Genomic DNA, 8908 nt, shown 5'->3' with positions numbered 1-8908 from the left:
CACTCACTCTTTCCATTTCTGATTCTAACACAAGCTCTACTACTCTCATAAAAACTATTGACTGCTCATAACAACTTTCCTCCTATCCCATGTATCTGCAATACCTTCCACAGTGTCTTCCTGCCTACCCTGTCAAAAGCCTTTTCCAAATCCATAAAGCCCCAAAAGTCATCCTTACCTATTCCTAAAGCTTTCTCACATGTCTTAGCACAAAAATCTTATCCACTCAACCATAAACTGTCCTAAACCCACTTTGTTACTCACCAATTACTCCCTCTGTTTCTCTCCTAATCCTCTCAATCAAAACTCTCCCATAAGCCTTCTGGACTACACCTGAGAATTTTTAGATTTCGTTATTCTTTGTTATTTCATGCATGAAAATATAACTTAGAAGAAGTTAGAAGTCTATAATGCACGTTTCTAGTATTTCATAGTTTTGATTTTATCCGAATAGCATGATCTTAAAATGCCTGGTATCAAACAAACTTTTCGATGCCGTAGTTACATTTTCCACCGCTAGGGCAACTGATGACGTCAGTATTGGCAGCGTGAAGAGAGCAACACGATGGTGATTTTACATCGAGTGAAGAAGATTTATCGGATTTGGATGCCCACCTCGTGCTCCAATGTGGGTGCGGCACAAGAATACACGTGTACGAACCAATTCGGATATCCAAACAAGACTCAAATGACGAAGAACATGTCGAAAACGAGGAATCTTCAGACGACGAATGCCCAGAACGAGCAGGAAATAAGGACTGGTGAGTTCGTCGGAATGCACACCACCAACCACAACAGACCAAACACATGATTTCCTTGGTTTGTCATCAAACGTGCGGGTGAAGGTTTGAAGGCATGTAATAGTAGAGCTAATACCTAGTAGACGTTGATGGGTCTGGCCCTATCTACCAGGGCCCAGCATGCCCAACGGCTGGTTTTGATTTCTTGTTGGAAAAACATCCGCACGACCACCAAGATGACCACGTCCACAGTGCATGGAGAGTTCATCTGTTCATCTGCAAGGAGGTTAGCATGTTAGAAAAATTGATAAAAAAAATTCTTCTGCTTGTTCATAGGCCTATGGCGTGAATGCCATAGGCCTAACCATGCTAACCTTGTTCTGGGCGTTCATCCTCTGAAGATTCCTCGCTTTCGACATGTTCTTCGTCAGTTGAGTCTTGTTTGGATATCCGAATTGGTTCGTACACGTGTATTCTTGTACCGAACCACATTGGAGCACGATGTGGGCATCCAAACCCTATCAATCTTCTTCACTCAATGTGAAATCCCCATCATGTTGCTAGCTGCACGATGGCAGTACTGACGTCATCAGTTGCCCTAGCGGTGGAAAATGTAACTACGACATTGAAAAGTTTGTTTGCTACCGGGCACTTTTAAGATCATGCTATTTGGATAAAACTAAGACTATAAAATGATAGAAACGTGCATTTTAGAGTTCTTCTAACTTATATTTTCAAGTATGAAAAAAAAATAAATCTTAAACCTTCATAGTTGACCTTTAACCACTCTCGGAATTTTTTTTTGTCTGGAACCGGGGATTTTGTTGATTTATGCCTATCAATCTCTTTGACTACTTCTACTTTACTAATGCTGACGTTAGTCTGCTTCCTTCGTTCCCATTGAAAATCAGATCGCAGTTACGTACCATATCTAACGACTCCTTTGTAAACACAGAGAGAAAATATTTGTTAAACATCTCACTCATTTTTCCTACGATTTTATCATGACATCTTCGTCGTTTTTAATCGGGCACATCTTTTCCTTATTTTTTGTTCTGTGGGGATGAAAGAAGCTCTTTGGGTTGGATCTCAATTGTTAGGCAACTTTAATAGTTACGTTTCACTGTGCACGTTTTCTTTTTAAACAGTCTTGCCATATCATATTTGGATTAAGGTGTTTCCATTTTATTTATTGTTGCGCAGAGTACATTTCTTATTCCGATCTCAATTTTCAGCCTGTCCGTCATCTTTTTGGTAGTATTCCAATTCTTTCGTGTTGCTTTGAGGGATTTTTAGGTTACTATGAATTTGAATATTTTCAATTATCTCAGATTAAGGCTGTTAGGTTACTATGAATTTAAATGTTTTCAATTACCTCAGATTAAGGCTGAAAGTGGACATGGGACCAATGGACGAAAACGATTATTTGGAAGGCAAGTTCCACCCCCCTCCACTTTTTTTTTTATGAAATATATATTTTAATATAAAAATAAAAAAAATCCTTAAAGATTTCGGAAACGAATAACAACAAAGTCACTGAATTTCTACATTAATCAATTAGACAACAGATTAACAAGTAAAATTACAACTAAAGAAGTGAGTCGTCATATCCACAAGTGAAAACCACAAGGGCGGCGACAGTGGTGGTAGCAGTGGGATAGTGGATAGTGGCAGAAGCGAGGAAAAGAACGTACACAAATAAAACGTCTTCGAAGAAAAGCACTCAACGCACGCAAATAAATCGTCATCGAAGAGCACTCAACATACGCAAATAAGACGTCACCGAAGAGAAGCACTAGGCACACGCAAATTAAAGAAGACTACACATGTACATGTGAAGAAGATTGGTGTAGCCAAACAATTATCAAATGCATTGTCCCATTAAGGTCTCCCAATACAACTACATTGACTTTTCTTCCTAAACCCTCTATGCACTCATTTATATCTACCCAAAAAGCCTCCCTTTCCTCTACGCTCTTCTCACTACCAGGCCCATGCGCACTTACAAAAGACCACATCTCCCTTCCCAGCTTCACCTTCATCCACATCAACCTTGATGAAACTTCCTTCCACTCCACTACACGCTTACTTATCTCTTCACTTACTAGTATAGCCACCCCTTCTCTCCCTCGTCCATTCTTCACTCCTGAGTACCTCCCAGCTACACTCCCAAACTCACGCCCCCTTCCCTTTCATTTTAGTTTCACTCAAAGCCAGCACATCCATCTTTCTTCTCACAAACATACTCCCTATCTCTTCCCGTTTACTCTCATCTATATCACATCCACGCATATTAAAAGACCCAAACCTTAGGGTACTGGTTGGAAAACTCCTAGACCCTCTTATGCCTTTACTTTTTTTAGGAATGTCCTCTTTTGGGGCTACAGGTAGTAGGACTCCTAATCCCATTCCCCGTCCCGTTTTTTTGTCGCCTTTTACGACTCAAGTGGAAAGACTTCGTGATAGCATTCTCTTCCCTCACCACAGGGTCGGCGAAAACAGGAAATGAATACTCAGAGAAATGGTACAGGGCAGTAACAAGGGGTTGGGGGACAGCATAACGGAGGGACAGTCGCAGTATAAAAGTGTCATAATTTCTCTTTCAACAGAGTTTTCCTCTACCACAGACAAAATGATGTGTGGCTCTGGTCCGTAGGGGCGCCCCATATAGACCCTAAAATATCAACTGCATGCTACTTCGCCACAATGACATGCAGCCAATACCCCAGACGGTATCTCTTTCTCTCTCTCGGACAAACTCTCTATCCTAGGTGGCCTCCATACCAACTGTTCACGTGAAACGAAACTACTTTACATGTCTAGAAGAAGAACTTCTATACAGTTTCCCTGAAGGTCCTATTCCTGACTTGGTCTCCTGCTTCTTTATACCGAACCTTCGGTTGAATTCTTATATCGACGTTGTCGTGCGTCTGTTCGTCTTTTGTCTGCCAGAGTTGGCCAGACTCTGCCACACTGTCATCTGTTGAAATTTATCGAAGACAGCCTCTCGAAGTCTGCCGGGGACTTTGGCTTTGGACAAATGCTCCCGGAATCAGTTGAAATCCGTCTGGTATCCGAAAGTTTCTCTTTCCAGAGAATACGGTGATTTTCCTTCTAAAATATTATTTATTCATTCATTCGTTTTTTCCAGTTTGACGGGAATTTTAAAGTCTTAATAAAAGTAACTTGGAAAACAGCGCCAACTCGTGGCAAGGCTTCATATTGTACAGCTGTTCGTACAAGTCACTCATGGACAAACGATCAGAGTTCAAGTAGAATAATAAATCATCTATGTTATATTAAGAGTCGTGTTTGTCTGTCCGCTCACCCCTTCCGTGACGCCCTATTTATCCCCAGAGGCTTCGAAGACTTCGGAAGCACAGTCGAGGAGCCTCCATGTAGATAGTATCATCGCGAATTGTGAAGGTTGTGTGTGTGTATAGGGGGGGGGGTTAGAGTTAGAGAGAGAGAGAGAGAGAATTACCACGACCAAGTACAAAAATGGAGAATGGCTTCCGTGAATTGCAAGGCCGCTTGGAACCTCGATCAAGTTTGTCCGAATTCTCCTTTACAACAGCTGGCCTAATGATTACACTGGCATGAAGTAACTCTTTGGCAGTAACCAGCGTTTCTGTCTATGGAAACGATATTGCACTTACGAGGTTGACCCATAGATGTGATAAAGGAGATATCTAATTAGGGCATTAACAGAACCGAGACAAAGGAATCCAGTTGCCTCTAAGATTAACGTGACCAAAACTCCACGTGCTCTTTAAAGGGAGTTCAAATAGAAAAAAAAATGTAAACATGAAATATATTAAAAGAAGAAACGCGTTTTTTTTGGAACGTCGTAACCTTTCAATGGGTTTTCAACAAAAGTGACCAATAGAGTATGGGGTTAATGTAAAGGAAGTTGAATAATCTTGTCTGTAATAAATGAATATTCATGACATGGAATTAAATTGTAAAGTCTACGCAACTGATTAGTTCTCTGGTAAAACGCACACACGCACACATACACACTCAAAGGAAAATAAAACACGACAAAGATAATTTATTTCAAAAAAGATACAGCTGTACAAGTGTAGGTCCGTCATCCTTCGGGCCGTCGAGAAGTACACATCATGAGCCGGCGCTCCTCCTTGTCCTGGAGAGGACGGCACGAGGACCTCACTGACGCTGACGCGCTCTCTGCGACGACGACGTGCCGTAGCCCCGTCATTGTTGAGATAATCTATATGCTCATCCTTCACAATTTCGGCGTCGGCACCAACAAGGTTCCTTGTGTCTCTATCGAGGAGCAAGGGCAGCCACTGATGTCTGTTCCTCTTCGGCCGAAGGCTCCTGGTCGTATGTGGTGCTCGCTCCCTCGCAGTCCGCTGCTGCTTCTGTTCCCGCCGTCGTTGCCGCGCCGCGCCGTGGTCAAAGAAGACTCCGCCCAATTTTCTCTGGGGATCGGTCGGACGATACTCTCGGCGCGACTGTCAGGAGGGCCATCCCAGATGACGAACATTTCGGACAAAAAGACGAAGGATGTTAACAATGTAGATGTATTTGGGTTTTGACGCTGTAAGTGTTCTGATAGCTTACGCATACATATGTATAGTTAAATAGGCATTTTATACATGCATATGTGCATATGTATATATATATATATATGTATATGTATGTATATGTATATGAATAAGTATATGTACATGTATATATATATATATATATATATATATATATATATGTATGTATATATATATATGTGTGTGTGTGTGTAGAGACATTGGGACAAATTATGGGAAAGGTGGAGGGGGAAACACGGGTCTTTATCTGATTATCAAGTTTATTCCTGACCGGTTTCGCTTACAATAGCTTCTTCAGAGGAGTGTTACTCTGGGTCGAAGTTGGCGGTGTATATAGTGAGTCAGGCCCACGTTCCCTCCTTGTGGAGTGGTTGGTGGCTGGTTCCAGTACATGTCAAACAGCACCGGTACAATATGATACAATAATAGTAATATAATAATAATACAACACAACACGATCTATGATACAATATACAATATAAATTATAATATATAATATAATATACCAAAACATATCATGGTATATCATATTATAATACAACATAATAATTATTAGCATCGATACATAATCAATAATAATAAGAATAAATATGAAAATAAATGTAATCGTGATATTTTGTCACCGTGTTATGTTTGAGTTGTCCTGGGCGTCTTTCACTCCATTTCTCCCATCTCCCGGCCCGTGCTGTGTCCGGCAGTCATGTGTGATGTTTCAACTGTTCCAGTATGACACCTCAAACAGCATCGGTATAACATATGATAATAATAATAATAGTACTAATAATAATAATAATAATAATAATAATAATAATAATAATAATAATAATAATAATAATAATAATAATAATAATAATAATAATAATAATAATACTGTAAAAATAATAACATACAATATAATATATAATAATGCAATATAATTATATTACAGTATAATAACATAACATAATACTAATAATTAGTATCGATACAGAATGCATAATAAAATAATGAGAATAAAACATGATTTTTGATCAACGAAATGTCACCGTGATGTTTTGTCCTTGTATATAATCCCCGCGTTACGTCGGAGCTGTCCTGGGGCGTCTTTCTATATTTGCATATTTCGCCGTATATTCTGTCCACTTAATACTTCCTACTTTTTGGTTTATGTTGGGTTTAGTGGCTATGTGTAATGCTTCAACCGTTTTTCTTCTTCTCTTTGTTAATCCTTTTTCCATCACTTCTGATTGTAGCCAATCGGGCATATGACCTTCTTGCTCTATATGACCCACCATCGCGTTGGAAAGCCTGTGGTATTTTAAGTCTGCTTTGTGCTCTTTTATTCTGGTCATAAGCCCTCTGTGGGTCTCGCCATAGTAAGATTTATCACATTTGCTGCATGGTATCCTATATACAACACTTAGGTCGTTAATTGTTTGTGTAGTTGTTGTTGTTACTAGATTTTTAAGTTTCTTTCCTGCCTCGCTGATTATTTCTAGACCTAATGGTCGTATTGCATCCCCCAGTGTTTGTGAAAAATCGGAGCCTGGTACGAGAAGGTATCTAGTTTCTTTCTTGACCACTTTCTCTTTTCGTTGCCTGATACTTTTTGCTTTTCTCAAAGATGTGGATATTAGCGCCTCTGGATATTGTAGCGCTCTGAAGGTATTCGTAATATGTAGAATTTCTTCGCTTAGAAATTCATTACTGCATATCCTTAGTGCTCTGAGAAAAAAACCCAATTATTATTCCTATTTTGGTCCGTTCGTTGTGTGCGCTGTAGAAGTGTATTAAATCGTCTTTGTTTGTGGGTTTTCTGTAAACTTTGAAGAGTACTTTGTTTTCTTGTCTGTGTATTTCTGTGTCTAGAAATGGTAGGCGACCTAGAGACTCATTCTCCATGGTGAATTGAATATTATCGACTACCTCATTGAGTTTAGACAAAATATCACTGGTGTTGTTTTCCGCTGGAAAAATGAGTAGGCAGTCATCCACGTATCGAAACCAATGTGCATCTTTAGGGATAATTTTGAGATAATGGTCTCTTTCTAGCATCTCTAAATATAGAGATGCAGCCACTGCACTTAATGGAGACCCCATAGGGAGGCCGTCCAAAAGGTGATATTCCTGGTCTTTGTATCTAAATGAACGGAACCTAATGCATTTTTCTACTAGCTGCATGTAATCCCTTTTGCAAATTGGTAATTTGTCATCATCAATGGTTTTTAAAGATTCTTTTATTGCGCTGATGGCGCCTGTTACGGATACATTAGTGTTTAAGGATGTTATATCATAGCTTACTAACCTTTTTCCTGAGAAGTCTACGTTGTCAAGTTTATTAATTAGGTCTGCTGAATTACGGAGGTTTGTACTGCTTATGCTACCAAGGGCAGATGATAGTGGTTTTGCTAGAATCTTCGCCAACTTATGCGGGGCGCTTCCAATGCCTGAAGTGATGGGCCTCAGTGGAATTTCTGGTTTATGGATCTTGGGTAAACCTTTCATAGATGGTACCTTGGGGTTTTCTTCTAAAAGGTGAAATAGTTTCTTGCCTTTTTCGGTTCTCTTTAAAATATTTCTCGTAGATTTATTGAAGTATTCTGCTTCTTTCTTCGCTGTGCCGTCGCGTTGCTTGTTATATGTGTGTGTGTCGGACAAGAGTTCTTCCATTTTCCGGGTGTAGTCTGATTTATCCATGATGACTATTCCCCCTCCTTTGTCTGCCGATGTGATCAGAATGTCATCGTTGTCTTGAAGTTCTCGTAGTGCCCGCGTGTATCTTCTAGGGATGGTTGACTCGCGTTTTTTGGGCGGCCAGTGAGCAGCAAACAGGGTATAATATTATGCTGCTCACTGGCCGCCCAAAAACGCGAGTCAACCATCCCTAGAAGGTACACGCGGGCACTACGAGAACTTCAAGACAACGATGACATTTTGATTACAGAGGCAAACAAAGGAGGGGGAATAGTCATAATGGATAAATCAGACTACACCAAGGAGGGAACGTGGGCCTGACTCACTATATACACCGCCAACTTCGACCCAGAGTAACACTCCTCTGAAGAAGCTATTGTAAGCGAAACCGGTCAGGAATAAACTCGATAATCAGATAAAGACCCGTGTTTCCCCCTCCACCTTTCCCATAATATATATATATATATGATGAAGGTGGAAAAAGAAGTCACGGGTCTAGTTCCGAGTTACTGAGTTTATTCCTAAAAAAATACCGGTTTCGCTCTATGCTTCTTCAGAGGAATGTGACTCTGGAGTGAAGCTGGCGGTATACATAGTCTGAGTAAGACCGCGTTCCCTCCTTGGAGGTGGGTTACGTTTGGTTGTACAATGGTTTTTAATACAATAGTGATAAAAATACAATAAATTGTTGTGATGTTATTATAAAACAGCTCCGGTGTGTGTGGAATGTTGATCGAGGGTGTAACATTGTAAGTGAAGTGAGTGGTGTAGAAATGTGTGAATCCTAAAAAGTGTCATATGATAACTTATAGTATTAAATAATATTAGGATAAATATCCAGATAAAATGAAATAAAATGAAAATACAAATACAAATATAAATATAAATAAATAAATAAAATAAAAATAAAAATAACAAATA

The 8908-nt window shown here is 39.7% G+C and overlaps 1 protein-coding gene across 1 annotated transcript in view; it reads right to left on the bottom strand.

The window, feature by feature from the left end:
* LOC143031052 (BTB/POZ domain-containing protein 6-like) overlaps positions 1–8908 on the bottom strand; it is a 246509-nt gene that overhangs the window by 91613 nt on the left and 145988 nt on the right. The window lies entirely within an intron of this gene.

This window comes from Oratosquilla oratoria, chromosome 12 (genome assembly GCF_046742065.1).
Source record: "Oratosquilla oratoria isolate Oo_2021 chromosome 12, ASM4674206v1, whole genome shotgun sequence".
NCBI lineage: Eukaryota > Metazoa > Arthropoda > Malacostraca > Stomatopoda > Squillidae > Oratosquilla > Oratosquilla oratoria.
Note: the sequence above shows the minus strand (reverse complement) of the source record. Positions and strands in the feature narration are given on the sequence as shown.